The following is a 17,953-nucleotide window of genomic DNA, read 5'->3' as shown; positions in this document are numbered from 1 at the left end:
TCAAAATGTTAATATAAGAATAGTAACTCAGACTTTAAAGAAGAAAAAAATTCTGGTAAAAAGACCAGGTCTACAGTATTAGAGCAGAGCATCAGAGACTCTTTAAGGGAGGTTGAAAAAAAAAAAAAAGATTGATTACCTCTGCCTTTGTGAGCCCAAGCCCAGAATTGTGTGTGACGGCATCTTCTGGCTTGTGTTTTCATGGCTGTGTCTCTCACCAAGACAACCAGAGGCTGGCATGTCCACTAACCCCCAACGTGGTACACCAAGCTGGTTACTGGGTGTCAGTGTCCCGCTCTGACTCCCTCAAAGAGCAATAATGGAAAAAGCAATAGGGAGAGAGTCACTTTGCTGTTCAAGCCTGGCCATCTAGATGAGCTGCAGGGCTGGGTAAGAGGTTATCAGAAATCCGAAAGTCTGTGCCTGTTAAACTGATTACACTTCTTTGGTGTGAGAAAAGCCCGTCTGGAGTTGCTGAATGTTGTGTTAATTCTGCTATTTGCTTATAATCGAATACAAATAAAAACAATGTGTAGATGGGAAAAAAAAAGAAAAATTAGAAAGTAAAAATAAGTAATATATGTAAACATTTTTCATTATCCATAATACAACCATGGATGGGAGGACATCCACTTTTAATATTTCAGGATATATATATATTCCTAACCCTTTCTAGAATGTGTGCCAGCATACTGTTCACAGATTGATGTGTACTGAACTCCTGGACTCACTGCTGTAAAAGAATGAGTGGTGAGGGAATTCCCTAGTGGTCCAGTGGTTAGGACTCTGTGCTCTCACTGCTGAGGGCCAGGGTTCAATCCCTGGTCAGGGAACTAAGATTCCCCATGCTGTGTGGCCAAAAAAAAGGGAATAAGAAAAATTAAGAGCAAGCCAACAGGCTGGCGGCCGGAGCAGGACTTGCCCGGGCGTGTTGGAGCTGCAGGTTCCCTGGACGCCACGTGCTGGCATGAGAAGACTCGCTGGGCTTTCACGCTGCTGCCCCGTAGGCTGATTACCTCCCAGACCTCCCTTGCCCTGAGCGGTGAGCTGATTGGGATGGTGGCCCGGGAAGCTCCTGAGCCTGCCTAGTGCCTGTGCCCTTCCCTGGCCAGCCTGAACGCCAAGGATGTGCTTCGGAGGAAACACGAGAGGAAGAGCCGACAGCACCCGCGGTTCCTGGCCCGGAAGGCCTTGCTGCAGGAGCATGGGTTGCGGAGCACACCCCCAGAGCCAGGATCCCCCCACCCAGGCACCGAAGCCGCCAGCAGCGTGAGGCAGCGTCCAAGGGCTGAATCTGGAGGTGCCCCATGCCGCAGAAAGCCCACCCCCGGAGAATCTGCTCCGCCCTTGCCCAGCAAGTGCGTGGCTATCGACTGTGAGATGGTGGGCATGGGACCCCGAGGGCGGGTGAGTGAGCTGGCCGCTGCTCCGTGGTGAGATACCACGGCGAGGTCCTCTACGACAAGTACATCCAGCCTGAGATGCCCATCGTGGACGACCGCACTCACTGGAGCGGCGTCACCAGGCAGCACATGCACAAGGCCATCCCCTTCCAGGTGGCCCAGAAAGAGATCCTCAGGCTCCTGAAGGGCAAGGCGTTGGTGGGGCACGCCCTGCACGATGACTTCCAGGCCCTCAAGTACATCCACCCTCGGGGCCAGACCCGGGACACCACTTACGTCCCCAGCCTCCTCAGCCAGCCCAGCCTCCACGCCCGGACCCGCGTCTCTCTCAAGGACCTGGCCCTGCAGCTGCTGCACAAGACAATCCAGGTGGGCCAGCACGGGCACTCGTCGGTGGAAGACGCCATGACGGCCATGGAGCTCTACCAGCTGGTGGAGGTGCAATGGGAACAGCAGGAGGCCAGCAGCCTCCAGCCCCACCCTGAGGACAGAGAGCCCGACAGCGGCACAGACACGGAGCAGTATATGGGGGACCCGGCCCAGGGCGCCAGCAGAGGAACAGGGGAGGCACCGGGCAGAACGGAGTGAGGAAGGAGAAGCTCCACTGGGGAGTGGGGACCAGGAGTGGCTGGGGCCGGATGCCACCAGTGTCCCCCAGGGCCTAAAGTGTTGGGACCATCTGCCCCCAGCACAGTCCCTGATTCTGTGGTTTTGCCAATGGCACTTTATAGGCACCATGAAAATGGCAGGTGGGCTAGCTGCCAGAGCCCAGCAGGAGTAGGGGATGCGCTGGCAGACTTCCCACCCCCAGGCTGTGCTCTCTAAAGGGATGATCTCTCCCTCCTTGAGGGTGGGGGGTGGCGGTGGGTGTCCCTATTCAAGAGTTCCCTTGTCTCGCCCCAGTGCCCTGGGGTAAAGCTCTCTTCTTGTTGTCACCATCTACCTCTTCCTCCACAGTCATTTTCAGGAGAATAACTATGCCCTGAAGCTACAGAGTTAAGGCCACTCAAGGGTCATTTTGTCCCTTTCTCTCAGAACTGGAACTCTGGCTGTAGTCATCGTAGGAGCTGCCAGGCTACAATGGAATAGCAGAGACCACAGCTCATGGGGAGCTGGGTCTTCACTTGCTCGCCACCAGAAGTCACCAGGCACTATTCTGGGAGGAGGGAAGGTAGATAGGCTTTGGGTGGAGACTGGCATATGTATTTTGACCCAAGCCAGGCATTCCTCCTGCCCACCCAGCGCTAGGCTCTCTTAAGCAAAAGTCTGAGAAACAAGACAGCGGTTTGAATTCTGGGAGCCCTGTGCAGAATTGCCCACAGGGATCTTTATTTATTGAGAGCAAGGCCATGGGTCTGTAGGGGAGCAGAGGGCGGGTCCACTGGGGCCGGGCCGGGCATTGACAGCTGCGCAGCTGTTGCACTCGGGTGGGCGCCCCCAATCGCTGTGGTGGTTGGGTTTTCTCCAAATATCTAAAAATGTTCTTTGTCGGGATTCATCCCCTTCCCCTCATTCCTTGTTTCCTAAGGGGCAGTTTGGGGGTATTGGGGTAACCCGGAGCTCAGGTCACACAGAACCTTTGAGTCCCATCTTTGCTCACCACTCAATAGCTTTGAGACTTAGGCAAGTGTGTGACTTCACTCTTGAGTCTGTTCCCTCATCTGTAAAATGGGGATAATGACACCACTTACCTCACAGTGTTGTTAGGAGGATGAAGTGCTGAGTGCTTGGCCCGGTGCCTGGCGCCTAGTAAGCCGAGGTCAGTGCGAGCGGCTGTGTTTTAAGGATCAGTGTTGGGCTTTCCGGGTAACACCTGAACACGCCCTCGGGTTGAGTGGCTTTGACCCAGACAGGACTGTCCTCGTGGCTGTTCCAGCAGGTGGGGCACAGGCCGCTGAGGACAACTCAGAGGTTGCGGGCTCTCACCGTTCCCCGTGATGCGTGGAATTCACGTCAGTCTGAGCAAAGCAGCAGGGCCAGGAAGGGAGAGACACTGAAACCACGCAACTGCAAAAGCAGGGCCGCAGATTGTTCTGGGAGCTGGCTGAGTCACTGACCACGCCTGGCCTGGCTCCAGGACTTTGTTCTGGGCTGACGCCACACTCACAGTTGAGAAGTAGCTTTGGTTCTTTGGTCTGTGGGTTGAGGTAGGATGGAGCTGCTAGCAGTGGGGAGATGTACGGGGTTTAAAATCAGCTTTGTTGTGAAACCTGGAAAAAAACTCAATTGAAAAGTGGGTAAAGTGGCCTTTTCTTTGAATTCTTCAGCTAGGGTGGCAGGGTGGCTTGGGGGAGGGATTGTGGGGACGCTGGGGCACTGAGTCTTGCTGGGTGCTTTGACCTTTGAGGTGGGTGGCTTTCAAGATGATGCTTTGGGATGTAGCAAGAAAATACTACAGAATTTATATAGCTTTTTTTTTTTCCTTTATTTTTTGTTTTTTTTTAACATCTTTGTTGGAGTGTGGTTGCTTTACAGTGGTGTGTTGGTTTCTGCTGTATGGCAGGGTGAATCGGCTATACATGTGCCTGTGTCCGCATGTCCCCTCCCTCTTGCGTCTCCCTCCCATCCTCCCTGTCCCACCCCTCTGGGACAGAGCGCCGAGCTGATCTCCCTGTGCTGTGCAGCTGCTTCCCACTATAGTTTATTTTTGAAAATGTTATACCTGCCCTAGTATAGAACACAAGTTTATTAAACTTGTTTCTCTTTGAAGGTATGCACTCACTTTTTTTATTTTTAAAAACTTTTTTTAGTTTTAAATATAAAATACACAATATAAAATTTACCATCTTAGCCATTTTTAAGGGTAGAGTTAAGTAGTGTTAAATATATTCACATTGTTGTGCAAAAAAAAAAAAAAGGAAAAATTAAAAAAAAAAAAGAATGAGTAGTAATTTTTCCTTCTTCATTCCCAAAGCCCACTCTGTGTTTGGAGCCTGAGCTTCCCAGGCTCAACAGATTATTGCATTTTAGTTGCAGAGCTAGAAATAGAAGCTAGGAGGTGCTAGATGGCTGCTATCTCACCCATCCAGAATGAGGCTGGTGCTGAGACTGGAGGCCTGAACCAGGAGAGAAGGTTCACTAGGGAGGAGGCCAGTGGCAGTGGGTTCCACTGATGGGGAGGACCCACGCCCCAGTCCCAGAGAGCCCTTGAGTAGTGACCTGGCTTCTGGGGAAGAGGGGCTGAACCCAAAATCTTTGGCCTTATCCTGCAACCTAAGATCCTTGTACCCAGCTTGGCATAGAGGAAATGCAGCTGCCCTCTTAGAAAAGATAATGAGCACCTCGGTGGCTCCCACATTGACCTGAACAGTTGGAGCCCCGCTGTTTGCTACACACCATGTAAAACTCAACTAAGATGGGATTTCCAGCCAGTTCTGGTGGGTGGGAGGGGGCCAATTTTATCTCATTTAGAATTGTAAAAGCCCGTTGACTGAAAGCACCAGAAAATGGAACCTCTCAGTAAGAGGGAGTTTGGAGAAGTTTCTTATAGGATTTGGGCTTTTTATGGTTACAGTAGTCCCCCCTTATCTGTGGGGATACAATCCAAGACCCCCAGTGGATGCTTGAAACCACAGATAGTGGTTTATACTATATATACTATGTTTTTTCTTATACTTACATACCTATGATAAAGTTTAATTTATAACTTAGGCACAATAAGAGAATATCTGAATTGCCAGCATCAATAACTACTCTTGAACTTTGGGGCCATTATTAAGTAAAATAAGGGTTACTTGAACATAAGCACTGCTACTGAGTGACTACTGGGTGGGACACGTTGAACAAAGGGATGGTCCACACCCCCTCTAGGACAGAGCTGGGTGGCAAGATATTTCATCATGTTACTCAGAATGGTATGCAATTTAAAACTTTACAAATTGTTTATTTCTGGAATTACCCATTTAACATTTGTGGACCGAGATTTACCTCAGTTAACTGAAACCACAGAAAGCAAAACCACGAATAAGGGGGACTACTGTACTTTCAAGGAAAAATCAAGGAAGCAGAGATCAAATCTGGATTGGATTCTGTCAAGAAGAAGGGGCAATTTGGTGATGAATATCTTATAAAAATTAATTCTTGCAAGGGGAAAAACTAAAGTGGGTGAGAGTCGTCATTAGTTTAAAAAGAAAGAAAGTAGCAGTCTCTCGTGTTGGAAGGTATTTAGTCATTTCTGTTGTTGTAGAGTGGCCTTGTCCTTATCTTCCAAACATGATTATAGTGGCCTTGTCTGAGTGTTGTTTATATTCTGTGAATATCATTAATGTTCACTTGGGAACTTCATGGTTCAGCTGCCATTGGTGCCATTTTTTTTTTTAATTAATTAATTTATTTATTTTTGGCTGTGTTGTGTTTTTGTTTCTGTACAAGGGCTTTCCCTAGTTGCGGCGAGCGGGGGCCACTCTTCATCGCAGTGCGCGGGCCTCTCACTATCACGGCCTCTCTTGTTGCGGAGCACAGGCTCCAGACGCGCAGGCTCAGTAGTTGTGGCTCATGGGCCCAGTTACTCCGCGGCATGTGGGATCCTCCCAGACCAGGGCTCGAACCCGTGTCCCCTGCATTGGCAGGCAGATTCTCAACCACTGCGCCACCAGGGAAGCCCCATTGGTGCCATTTTTTACTTTCATAAAGGAATGTATCATCTCAGACCAAATTAATATTTGTCATATATGTACACATACATATATGTTTTTACAAACATAGGATTATACTGTACATACTGTTTGATAATTTACATTACCTAATGACATATCAACAACAGTTTTCCATGACAGTATTCATCTATATCACTTTAAGTGGATGAATGGGGTTCCATTATGCAGATGAGCCATACATATTTAACTAATTCCCTATTGCTCCGCATTTAGAATGTTTTCCTTTATGCATGCGTGTGCGTGTTTGTGTGTGTGTATGTGTGTGTGTGTACAAATGTATTAGTTTTCTAGGTCTGCCATAACAAAAAAACAACAGAAATTTATTTTCTCACAGTTCTTAAGGCCAGAAGTCCAAAACCAAGGTGTCCACAGGGTTGGTTTCATTTTGAGGCCTTCCTTTATCCTTGGCTTATAGATGGCCATCTTCCTCTTTGTGTGTATATCTCTGTCCTAATCTCCTGTCCTTATAAGGCCTAGTCATATTGGATTAGGGCCTATCCATATGACCTCATTTTATTTTAATTTTCTCTTTAAAGGCTCTATCTCCAAATACATTTTGAGTTACTGGGAATTAAGACTTCAACAGATGCATTTGGTAGGTGTGCAGGGGTGGGGTGGGGATGAAACACAGTTCTATCCATAACAGTGTGTGTGTGTGTGTGTGTGTTTATAATCAGTGCTGAAATGAACATCTCTGTATCTAAGATTTTGTATACATTCATAGTTATTTCCTTAGGATAAGTTTCCAGGGATGGGACTGCTAAAGTGAGATCACATTTCTAAGGCCCTTGATAGTATTATCAAGTTGCCCTTTAAACATTGTTACAATGTACACTCTCACAAAGCAGTATAGGAGAGTGATTTTAGCCCCGTTTCTTTCAGTGAACTTTGTAAGTTTGCAATTATCTGAATCAGGCTCCCTAATTTCAGACTATACTACAAAACTACAGTAATCAAGACAATATGGTACTGGCACAAAAAGAAATATAGATCAATGGAACAGGATAAAAAGCCCAGAAATAAACCCAGGCACCTATGGTCAATTAATCTATGACAAAGGAGGCAAGGATATACAATGGAGAAAGGACAGTCTCTTCAATAAGTGGTGCTGGAAAACCTGGACAGCTACCTGTAAAAAAATGAAACTAGAATATTCTTTAACACCATACACAAAAATAAACTCAAAATGGATTAAAGACCTAAATGTAAGACTGGATACTGTAGAACTCTTAAAGGAAAATATAGGCAGAACACTCTGACAAAAATTGCAGCAATATCTTTTTCAATCTGTTTCCCAGAGCAATCGGAATAAAAATGAAGATAAACAAATGGAACGTAATTAAACTCAAAAGCTTTTCCACAACAAAGGAGACCACAAACAAAACGAAAAGACAACCCACGGAATGGGAGAAAATATTCGCAAACGATGCAACCAACAAGGGATTAGTCTCCAAAATTTACAGACAGCTCATGTGGCTCAAAAAACAAACAGATGGGGGCTTCACTGGTTGTGCAGTGGTTAGGAATCCACCTGCTGGTGCAAGGGACACAGGTTCAAGCCCTGATCTGGGAAGATCCCACATGCCATGGAGCAACTAAGCCCATACGCCACAAATACTGAACCTGCGCTCTAGAGCCCACGAGCCACAACTACTGAGCCTGCACGCCAGAACTACTGAAGCCCGCATGCCTAGAGCCCGTGCTCTGCAACAAGAGAAGCCGCTGCAATGAGAAGCCCGTGCACCACAACGAAGAGTAGCCCCCACTTGCCACAACTAGAGAAAGCCCGTGCACAGCAACGAAGACCCAAAGCAGCCAAAACTAAATAAAAAATAAATTAAAAAAAAAAAAACAGATGGCCAAGAGGCACCTGAAAAGATGCTCAACATCGCTAATTATTAGAGAAATGCAAATCAAAACTACAATGAGATATCACCTCACACCAGTCAGAATGGCCATGATCAAAAAATCTACAAACGATAAATGCTGGAGACGGTGTGGAGAAAAGGAAACCCTCCTACACTGTTAATGGGAATGATACAGCCGCTATGGAGAACAGTATGGAGTTTCCTTAAAAAACTAGAAAGAGAGCTACCATATGATCCTGCAATCCCACTCCTGGGCATATATCCAGAGAAAAATATAGTTCGAAAGTATACATGCACCCCAATGTTCATTGCAGCACTGTTTACAATAGCCAAGGCATGGAAGCCACCTAAATGTCTATCAACAGATGAATGGATAAAGAAGATGTGCTACATATATACAATGGAATATTACTCAGCCACAAAAAAAAAAATGAAATGATTCCATTTGCAGCAACATGGATGGACCTAGAGATTATCATACTAAGTGAAGTAAGTCGGACAGAGAAAAACAAATATCATGTGATATCACTCATATGTAGAATCTAAGTTAAAAAATGATACAAATGAACTTATTTACAACATAGAAACAGACTCACAGACTTAGAGAATGAATTAATGGTTACCAGGTGGGAAGGGTGTGGGGAGGGATAGATTGGGAGTTTGGGATTGACATATACACACTTCTATATTTAAAATAGATAACCAACAATAACCTACTGTTAAAAAAATTAATTAAAATAAAGTTGCTACATCCTGTACCAGCTACTGTGCCCAGCTGAGAAGGCAAAGGTAAAAGTCGGCCTCTCTCTCAAGAAACTTAAAGAAATCTAAGCTATGTGGGCAACTGACTACCCAAGTTCGGGGACGTGAATATACAAAAGCAGGAAAATATAACGAATATGATAATGTGCTTTTTTAGATTTTTAGTAATATCGTTCTGTGAAATAATTGTATTAGTACATTAAATTACATTGATTACCTTTTAAAACAAAGTTGTTACAATGTACACTCTCACAAAGCAGTATAGGAGAGTGATTTTAGCCCCTTTTCATCCAGTGTGCTTTGTAATTATCTGTTTTTATTAGTTTCACATTTCTCAGATTTATCTACCTCCACGTGAATTCAGATGGTCCAAACATGTTAGTGAGACAAACACTATCCATTTAATTGCTTCAGGAGGTAGAGTTTTTTAATCACTAGTTAAGTAAACAAATCAAAGGCAATGTCCTACTGATAATAAATCAGGACCATCATTTCTATACACAAAAGATGACATATTAAAGTTAATTTTTTTACTGACATAAATAGTTCCTTGATTTTTATCTCAAGCATTTAAAAATCTATTTTGTACTCTATGACATCTTAATAAACATTTGTTGATTTCCTTTTAAACATCATCTCATTCGATGAGAAATCTTTTGGTTGCAAGTGACAGAAAACTCAACTCTAACGGCTTAAGCAAAAAAATAATAATAATAAAAAAAGCAATGTATTGGCTCATGTAACTGAAAACCCTGGAAGACAGTACAGTCACAAGTGAGGTTTCATTCTGCAACTAAATGCTGCCACCAGGACCCAACTCTGACTGGCTGCCTTTGGACTGGCTCTATGCCTAAGCTTTCTATGGTGGCTTCTGGCAGCTTCAGGCTTTGTCATAATTGTCACAAGATAAATGCAGGAAAATCAGAAGGAAGTCATCATGGATATTTGGCAGTAAAGCAACAAATACCACCATTCCAACTCATAGAATTCCAGAGCTTGTAGGAAATTAGAAATCATCTAGTCTAATTATTCTCAAAAGGTTTTATTTTTGCAGGGGGAGGTCATGTTTTGTTCTGCTGGACCAAACAAGATCTTCTGTTTTCTTCAAACAGCATCTTAGGATGACGTCAAATATTTAAAATAGAATAAAACTGAGCTGCTCAGGTTGAAACAGGAAGGGACCCCCCCTACTTTCAACCACTTTGCCTCCCATCTCCCCTTCCTCATCCTCCCTGAGGCACTTCTAAGAAGCACACTACTGATAACTGTAAAGATAGGAAAAAGGAGCACATCCACAGCTGAGTCTAGGACACGCAGTTCATGAGTGACAGGGCCAGGGGAACGCAGGTGCCCGCCCCTGTCTCCTCCATCTTACAGCTCCCCTCACCTCTATTTACTTCTCACTGCCATTTTGAGTATTGTGTTTAAATTCTATCCTTGATTTAGTACCTCTGCTTCTACCAAACGATGGTAAACAGAATTAAAAGGCTAACTGTCCACCATCAGTGTGTACACGCAGCCTTGTGTCTCCAGCTGTGGTGGATCACCGAGACCAGCTCAGGACAGAGCAGGTTCAAAGCTACATGGAGCCTCTGAGTTCCTCTAAGTCCAATTGAGATTTTTATTTCAAATCAGCACGACGGTGCCTAAATCAGTGTTTATCAGGTGTAATCAGTCTAAGGACTTGTAGGTACTTCTCCAAAATCCTCTTAGGAATTTTTGTGTTTAGAAGATATTTTTGGACAAGGCACAGCATGAGCGATAAAGTGAACCAAGGCTGGAGTCCTAGAGATAGCTGTCCTGTGAGAGAGAAAGGTGATCAGTTCCACTTGAAGGGACAGAAATGGTTTTTTTAGTGCACAGTTGAGAGTTAAAAATCAATATTGAAAAAGAAATTTTTAAAAAATGACCAAATCTATGCAAATACCAAATGAATCCTAAATAGTCAAAAATAAAATAAATAATTTAAATAAAATAATAAACAACATCATCTATGTCTGGTAAGAAGAAGTGTACCCCCAAAATACCACCAACATCTTTTAGCTGAATTTATAGCCAGGAGAGCTCACCAGTATAGTCTCTCTTTCTCTCTCCACACCAACCGGCAATCTCTTTCTCCCAGTTTTATTTAAAGCTTTTCTTATGTAGAAGGCTCAGAGCATAGGGGAAAAAAACACTCTGGAAAATGCATTAATAAATTTTCCAAATATTGATAGAACAAGATAAAAGGTTAAGGGCCACTGGGACACTGGGTTACAGTCAGAGCCACATAGGTACAAGACCATGGGTTAGAACCAATGGGTAAATGTCACCCAGGGAGGGTGGAGACAAGCCTCTCCCTTGTGAAGGACGACATTTGGAAGGACTCATTAAATATAACTCTCCCTTTATATGGAGGAAAATCATTTCTATCAAAACTATGATTTCTAGCAAAACCCACACATAACCTTTTTCATTGTACAGTGGTATTCTACAATTAAAAGCAATAATTAGCTAGAGACGTAGAGTCTCTCCAAATGTTCAAGTTATAAAAGAAAAAATTTTCCCTCGGACATAGAAGAATTATGATAACACTGAAATACGTATTAATGTATCCCTTTCAGATCTAAAAGCACTCTGTGGGATTAGTAACATAGAAATGTATTAAATCCATCATGACTTGTTCATAGAACTTGAGTTCTAGTGCACAGGAGAGACGTGACTGTCAGGAGGAATATTTGGGTCAGGGAGGCATTCATTTTTTTCACCTTTGAGTTTGAATAACCAAAAAAATTCATCCCCCGACCGCCCACTTCATTGTTCACACCTCAGTATTTGTCTCCCAGTGTTGTAATTTTCCGTTTCCTCATTCCCTCTTTCCCACCACCCTCCATGCTCAGAAAAGACAAAGACTGTATCTTTTTCATTTAAGATTCTGAGAGGCCTACGAGAATGCTTGGCCGTCAAGCATTTAAAAAACTGAGTAGACAGTAAATATCACAGAAACGGAGGCAGAAAATTGATCAAATGAACTGTATCAACGCTCCTTCCAAGCTTTGAATTGCTGCCATTTTTACCTTTTTTCTGGATTAGTAAAAGTTTAAGTGTAAATCCCAAAGAAAGGCAGTGTCATAAGATTCAGAGACCATGGCCAAGTAAGGATTAGGACTGCTCCAGAAGGTTCTAGAAACATTGGGTGAAATTAATTTATCCCAACAACAATACTTTTTGCTTTTCTCCTTTGCCAATTTATTTAATGAAGACGATAACGAAGCCTTCGCGCTTTTAGGGAAATAGCAGCCAGAGACAAATAGGGCGTACCAGCAGAGGGCGCTCTTACCACAGATGTTTACAGTTGACGCCGCCTTTTTTGAACGCTTGCCCACAGCAAGAGCAACAAAGAAAGCCCAACATTCTTTCCTAAGAAGCTCATCAGAATTCTCCCAGCCAAGCAAGAAGGAAAAGGAAAAATACCAAGGGTAAAACATAAGTAGAGAAGAATGCCAAAGGTGATGACCCTGCTCCCGGATCATTGCACTCTGGAGACAGAGCTTTATATGGCTCTCAAGCTTTATCTGCCTCCTTGTCACTGAAGCTTAAACCACAAAAGAAAAAATGGCGTTTCTCCATTGTATGCTCTTGCCTCCTTTGTCCTAGATTAGGTGCCCATAGGTGTGTGGGCTTATCTTGGGGCTTTCTATCCTGTTCCATTGATCTATATTTCTGTTTTTGTGCCAGTACCATACTGTCTTGATGACTGTAGCTTTGTAGTATAGTCTGAAGTGAGGGAGCCTGATTCCTCCAGCTCCGTTTTTCTTTCTCAGGATTGCTTTGGCTATTCTGGGTCTTTTGTGTTTCTATGAGGACACGGAGGGGAGGGGGAAGCTAAGGCCAAGTGAGAGTAGCATCGACATACATACATATTTGCTGAATGTAAAATAGATAGCTAGTGGGAAGCAGCCGCATAGCACAGGGAGGTCAGCTCGGTGCCTTGTGACCACCTAGAGGGGTGGGATAGGGAGGATGGGAGGGAGGCTCAAGAGGAAGGGAATATGGGGATACATGTATGCATATGGCTGATTCACTTTGTTGTGCAACAGAAACTAACACAGTATTGTAAAGCAATTATACTCCAATAATGATCTATTAAAAAAAATTTTTTTTTAATGCCCAAGAGGGGCTTCCCTGGTGGTGCAGTGGTTAAAAATCCGCCTGCCAATGCAGGAGACATGGGTTCAAGCCCTGGTCTGGGAAGATCCCACATGCCACAGAGCAACTAAGCCCGTGTGCCACAATTACTGAGCCTGCGCTCTAGAGCCTTCGAGCCACAACTACTGAGCCCGTGCCCCTAGAACCCGTGCTCTGCAACAAGAGAAGCCACTGCAATGAGAAGCCCTCACACCACAATGAAGAGTAGCCCCCACTCACCGCAACTAGAGAAAGCCCGTGCGCAGCAACAAAGCCCCAAAGCAGCCATAAATAAACAAACAAACAAACAAATAAATATATTTTTTAAATGCCAAAGAGAAACTGTACCAAGCCAACCCACATTCTGTACTGTATTAACCCCTCCCCCTGCACTGCCTTTCAAGTCTTTTTATTTCCACTTGTTAGAACAAGTCATTTCATTTTAGGTTTAGACCAAACCAGGATGTCTGGGACATTTGCCAGACATGTAGTGATAAGAAATAGAGTTGTTGTACTTTTTAGGAGAACACTTGTTTTCTCTGTGATGCCCCTTGGCGCCTGCCTTGGCTTCTGAGCTGTGGAAGCAGATGAACTCTGTCTCTGCCTTCGCCCTTCTTTGAGACAGTTACAGACTGATGTTCTGAACTTTGGGAGAGAGGGAACTTTGGTTCTCCTCCTTCTCTAATGGCTGCCCTCACACATGATTGATCCAGAGATTGGGAGGTAAGTGCCCCATCTCATCCTGTCTCCAAACCCTGTCTTTCCCAAGGCCAGCTCCGTTTGGAGATTTCATTTGTGTCCTGGTCCAAAATGCACCCGTCTCCTGCGTATGACTATAAAGTTCCAACTCCATTGCTCCTGAGCTGGCTCGGGCCCTCACCATTCCTATAGGCATCTAGCGGTCTCCCTATTCCAGTCCTGGTGTCTGATCCATCCTTCACACTGCATTGGGGTTCCCTTCCTGGAAAAGATCTGACCCCTGACTACCTCAGCGCCACTGCCCACCATTCTTCCTGTTGCATACTCCTGCCAGATTGGCCTCTCTGTTGTTCCTTGAACATAACTGTTCCTGCCTCAGGACCTTTGCACTTGTGTTCCCTCTGTCTATAATTATTTTTTCCCAGACGCTCCATGATTCATTCTCTCACTTCATTCAGGGTTCTGCCCAAATACCATGCCTTTCCTGACCTGCATCTACACCAGCACCTGCCATAGTACACTCTACGCCTTACACTGCTTTACTGTTCTTCATAGCACTCATCGCTCCCTGACATTGTGTTCTATATCTGAGTGTTTATTTCTGTCAGCTCCATGAGGGCAGAGACTTAGTTCTACCTTGTCCACAACTGTATTTGCAGCACTTCGCACATTGGATGTTCCTAATAATTAATTCATTCATTAATTAAAACATACCGTTCATCCTCCATCCCCGGGTGCTCCTCATTTACTCCAGAATTAAACCAAATCCTATGGTATGGCATTCTGGGCTCATGATCTCACTCCTCCTTTTCTGGCCTTATCTCCTATCACACTCTCCCCACCTGCAATGCACCCTGCACTCTAGCCAAACCTTGTAACACACCATCCACGTTCACGCCTGCATGCCTTTGCTCCTGCCTTCTGTTCCATCGCCATTTGTTGAAATCTTCCAAATCTCTTAAAACCCTTCTGATGTGCTCTCCCCATAGTGAAGACTTCTTCTCTTTTTCTCTCTTCTCCCTTCCATCCCAACCATTGACAGTTCTGTCCTTTGATATCAGTTTGTATATCTCTTGTATTACATCCTGTGTTACAAATTATGTCTCCATTTAACTTTCCTTACCAGTAGACAAGGTATAGGAAGCGGATATTCACTTTTAACTCCCAAGGACATAAAGCAGGAGTCTCAAGCTCAAAGGCCCACAGAAGCTAGACACAAAGTGAGGTACATGGGTGTATTAGTCTGCTGGGAATCCCATAACAAAATACCACAGGCCTGGGGGCTTAAACAACAGATTCAGTTTCTCGCAGTTCTGGAGACTAGAAGTCCAAGATCAAGGTGCCAACAAGGTTGGTTGCTGGTGAAGCCTCTCTTCCTGGCTTATAGATGCTGCCTTCTTCCTGTGTCCTCGCATGGCCTTTCCTCTGTGCCCACATGGAGAGGGGAAGAGAGCTAGCTGTCTGGTGTCACTTCCTCTCCTTATAAGGACACCAGTACTATCAGATTAGGGCCCTACCCTTAGGACCTCACTTAACCTTAATTGCCTTCTTAAAGGTCCTGTCTCCAAATATAGTCACATTGTGGGTTAGGGCTTCAACATATGAGTTTGGGGGGGACATAATTCACTCCATCACAATGGGCAAGGTGGGACTTAGGAGAACTGGAAGGCAGTTCCCACCCACACGGGGGAAGCTGCCACTCAGCTTCAGCACATGGTTTCAGGCCTGACATGCTGGCCTAATATTCCCAACCTTCAGAATGTAAAAGAAGGGGAATTCCCTGGTGGCCTAGCGGTTAGGATTCTGGGCTTGGCCCGGGTTCAATCCCCAGTCGGGGAACTGAGATCCCACAAGCCACGTGGCCAAAACTTAAAAAAAAAAAAGGGTGAAAGAAGCTAGAAATCTGGATAATTCTTAGGTGAACTCTCTTAATTTTAAAATGTCAGTAGCTAATTAAAACATTTTTAACTGTGAGAAAAACAAACCCTGCCCACAGGCAGCATTCAGCCAGGGGACCGAAAATTGGCAGTTTTCTGACTTCTCATAAAAACAGTGGGCCCCCGATAAAGCCTTGTTAACTGCTTTGTGAGGAAATGGTTCACTGATGTATGTGCCATTGTTTGGGAAACTCTGAAATGTAAATGACATGGTGGGGAAGATGTCTGACTTCTAACTGTTATACAAAGACTGCCTACTCCTCTTCTCTTTCCCACTAATGCTTGTCCGTCCACTAGCAAGTTGCCGCTGTCCCTGCCGGTCTGTCCACTCCCATCTCCCCTGCTCAGCCACACAACCTGGAGACCCACCTTGAGAGCTGAGTCTAGTTCTGATGCCTGCAATTGATGGGGGAGAGAGAGAAACGGCAGTCAGTTCGGAAGAAAGCCACAGGAGTGAGTAGAGGTCTGAAAAATAAAGATCAGGAGAGGTTAAAGGAACCAAGGTAATTCTGTTTAGAGGCAAGAGGGTTACAGGGTTAGCTAGCAACAGTTTTCAAGTATGTAAAAAGCTCGCACCTAGGACAGTCTGAGCTGTTCTCCCTACTGAGAACAGAACAAACAGAAAAGAGAGTCCAAATGCAGCACGGGGATTTGGATGCGTCTTTCCTTACCATAGGTATTTGTAAGTACTTTTGTATTTGAACAGACCTTTACAGTGGAAATGTTCTTTTTTTTTCATTCATTATGTCCCTTCTGGCTGTAGCACTCTGTGATTCTAAGAAAATCCTGTTAGAAAAGGTTGTTAATAATGAAAGAATGAGCCATAAGATAAAAGAAAAACTTTCATCTCTATAAGAAGCTGGTGATGTGACGGTGCTTAATGAAGAATGTAATATTTCTGTATTTACACACGAGATTCACTTCAGTCAGGAAGCAACTGAAACCCAAATGACTTTGATAACATGTTCAAGGTCACAGAGGGCAATAAACAGCCCCATTTCCCCCATCACATACTTCCCAACTTACATATCAAGAAAGTTGGGTTTTCTACAGTAAATGAGAAAGGGTGAAGAGGCTATAATAAGTAAACAGATATACATAAGCGACCAAATAACCTGTTCTTTAAGAAGTACAGTCATGGTCCTTCGGGACAGAGGTGAGCTGCCTTCACAGGACAGCTGGACATTTCCCAGGGCCTCTGGAATGACTTGCATTTTGTTAATTTTCTAAGTGAAAGGAAGAGCAAGGGTGAGCTTTTGTCTCTGGAAACTCTGGCAGGGCTAGAGCCACAGTTAACCGGCCTCCAAGGACGTCCTCAGCAGAATGGCGACACTGATAAAGTCTTAGCTGTTTCCTATGTGCTTCTTTCCCCTCTGTGCTCCAGAGCCCTCCTGACCCTGGACATCTCTACCAATATTGATTCCTCTCTGCCAGGCACCCCCAGAGAGAAGGCTAATCAGACCCAGAGACCAGCCTAAGTTACCCTGTTTCCTCACAGCCTCACTCTGTCTAGAAATTCCAACCAAAGTGATATGGTCTTATTCCTCTCTTTAAGAATGCCCACTGTCACATAACTCACAGGAATGAATTTGGAGGGTTTCCACCCAGCAGGTGGGTTTCAGGTAAACACATGCCCTTACATCCCCTCTTCACACAGGTAAAACGTGCCTGGTTAGATTGTGGCATTTGCTCAGACTTGAGTTCCCCTCTCTCCTCCTATTTCCACCACTTCCCAAGATTTACTTCTTTACCCTGATATTACTTAATTATATATTTCTTCTTGTTGGACATTTAAAGCTCCTCAGTATCCTATTTTGATATGATTAGTTATTCATGAATAAGAACAAGAATGATTGTCAACATTAAATGGAAAAGAAGTGTTTTGTGTTGCTCTGTTTCACGTGATAGGACTATATCTAAAGGGTCTGATAAGGGCAGGGTATCCCATTTAATTATAAGTCATAAATTGTTACTGGACATATGGAATCAGGAACTGATTCCAGGAACTGACAAGGCTGACACACATGAAGAAGGTTCCTTGAGACCATGAATTTAGGAATAGCTAAAGGGGCAGCTTATCTTACTGCTATTACTTCTTCTTGTGCTGTAATGCTCTCAACTGGCTTGATGAGCATAAAAATTGGGGGGTGAAGACATTGAAACCATGTTTTGTGAGTAAAGATCAAATTACTTATTTGACGTTATGTCACATAAATTTGGAGCCAGACAAACCTAGGGTCAAATCCCAGATCTACCATTTGCTGGGAGAACGTGGCCTAGAAGTATCATCTTTAAAATACCAGCCTCCAAGGTTTCTTGTAAAAATTTATATATAAGAAAAAATCAATATATATATAAGATACATCATACACATAGCAATTTTTAAAAATATTTATTTATTTATTTAACATTTATTTATTTATTTGGCTGCGCCCAGTCTATAGTTGCAGCGTGTGGGCTCT

General features: G+C 44.2%; 1 pseudogene; it reads left to right on the top strand.

Moving 5' to 3' along the window:
• Window positions 1-1,017: 1,017 nt before the first annotated feature.
• On the top strand, window positions 1,018-1,991 carry LOC132365186 (apoptosis-enhancing nuclease-like; annotated as a pseudogene).
• The last annotated feature ends 15,962 nt before the right edge of the window (window positions 1,992-17,953 follow it).

The sequence above is a fragment of the Balaenoptera ricei genome, chromosome 4, assembly GCF_028023285.1.
Source record: "Balaenoptera ricei isolate mBalRic1 chromosome 4, mBalRic1.hap2, whole genome shotgun sequence".
Classification (NCBI taxonomy): domain Eukaryota; kingdom Metazoa; phylum Chordata; class Mammalia; order Artiodactyla; family Balaenopteridae; genus Balaenoptera; species Balaenoptera ricei.
Note: the sequence above shows the minus strand (reverse complement) of the source record. Positions and strands in the feature narration are given on the sequence as shown.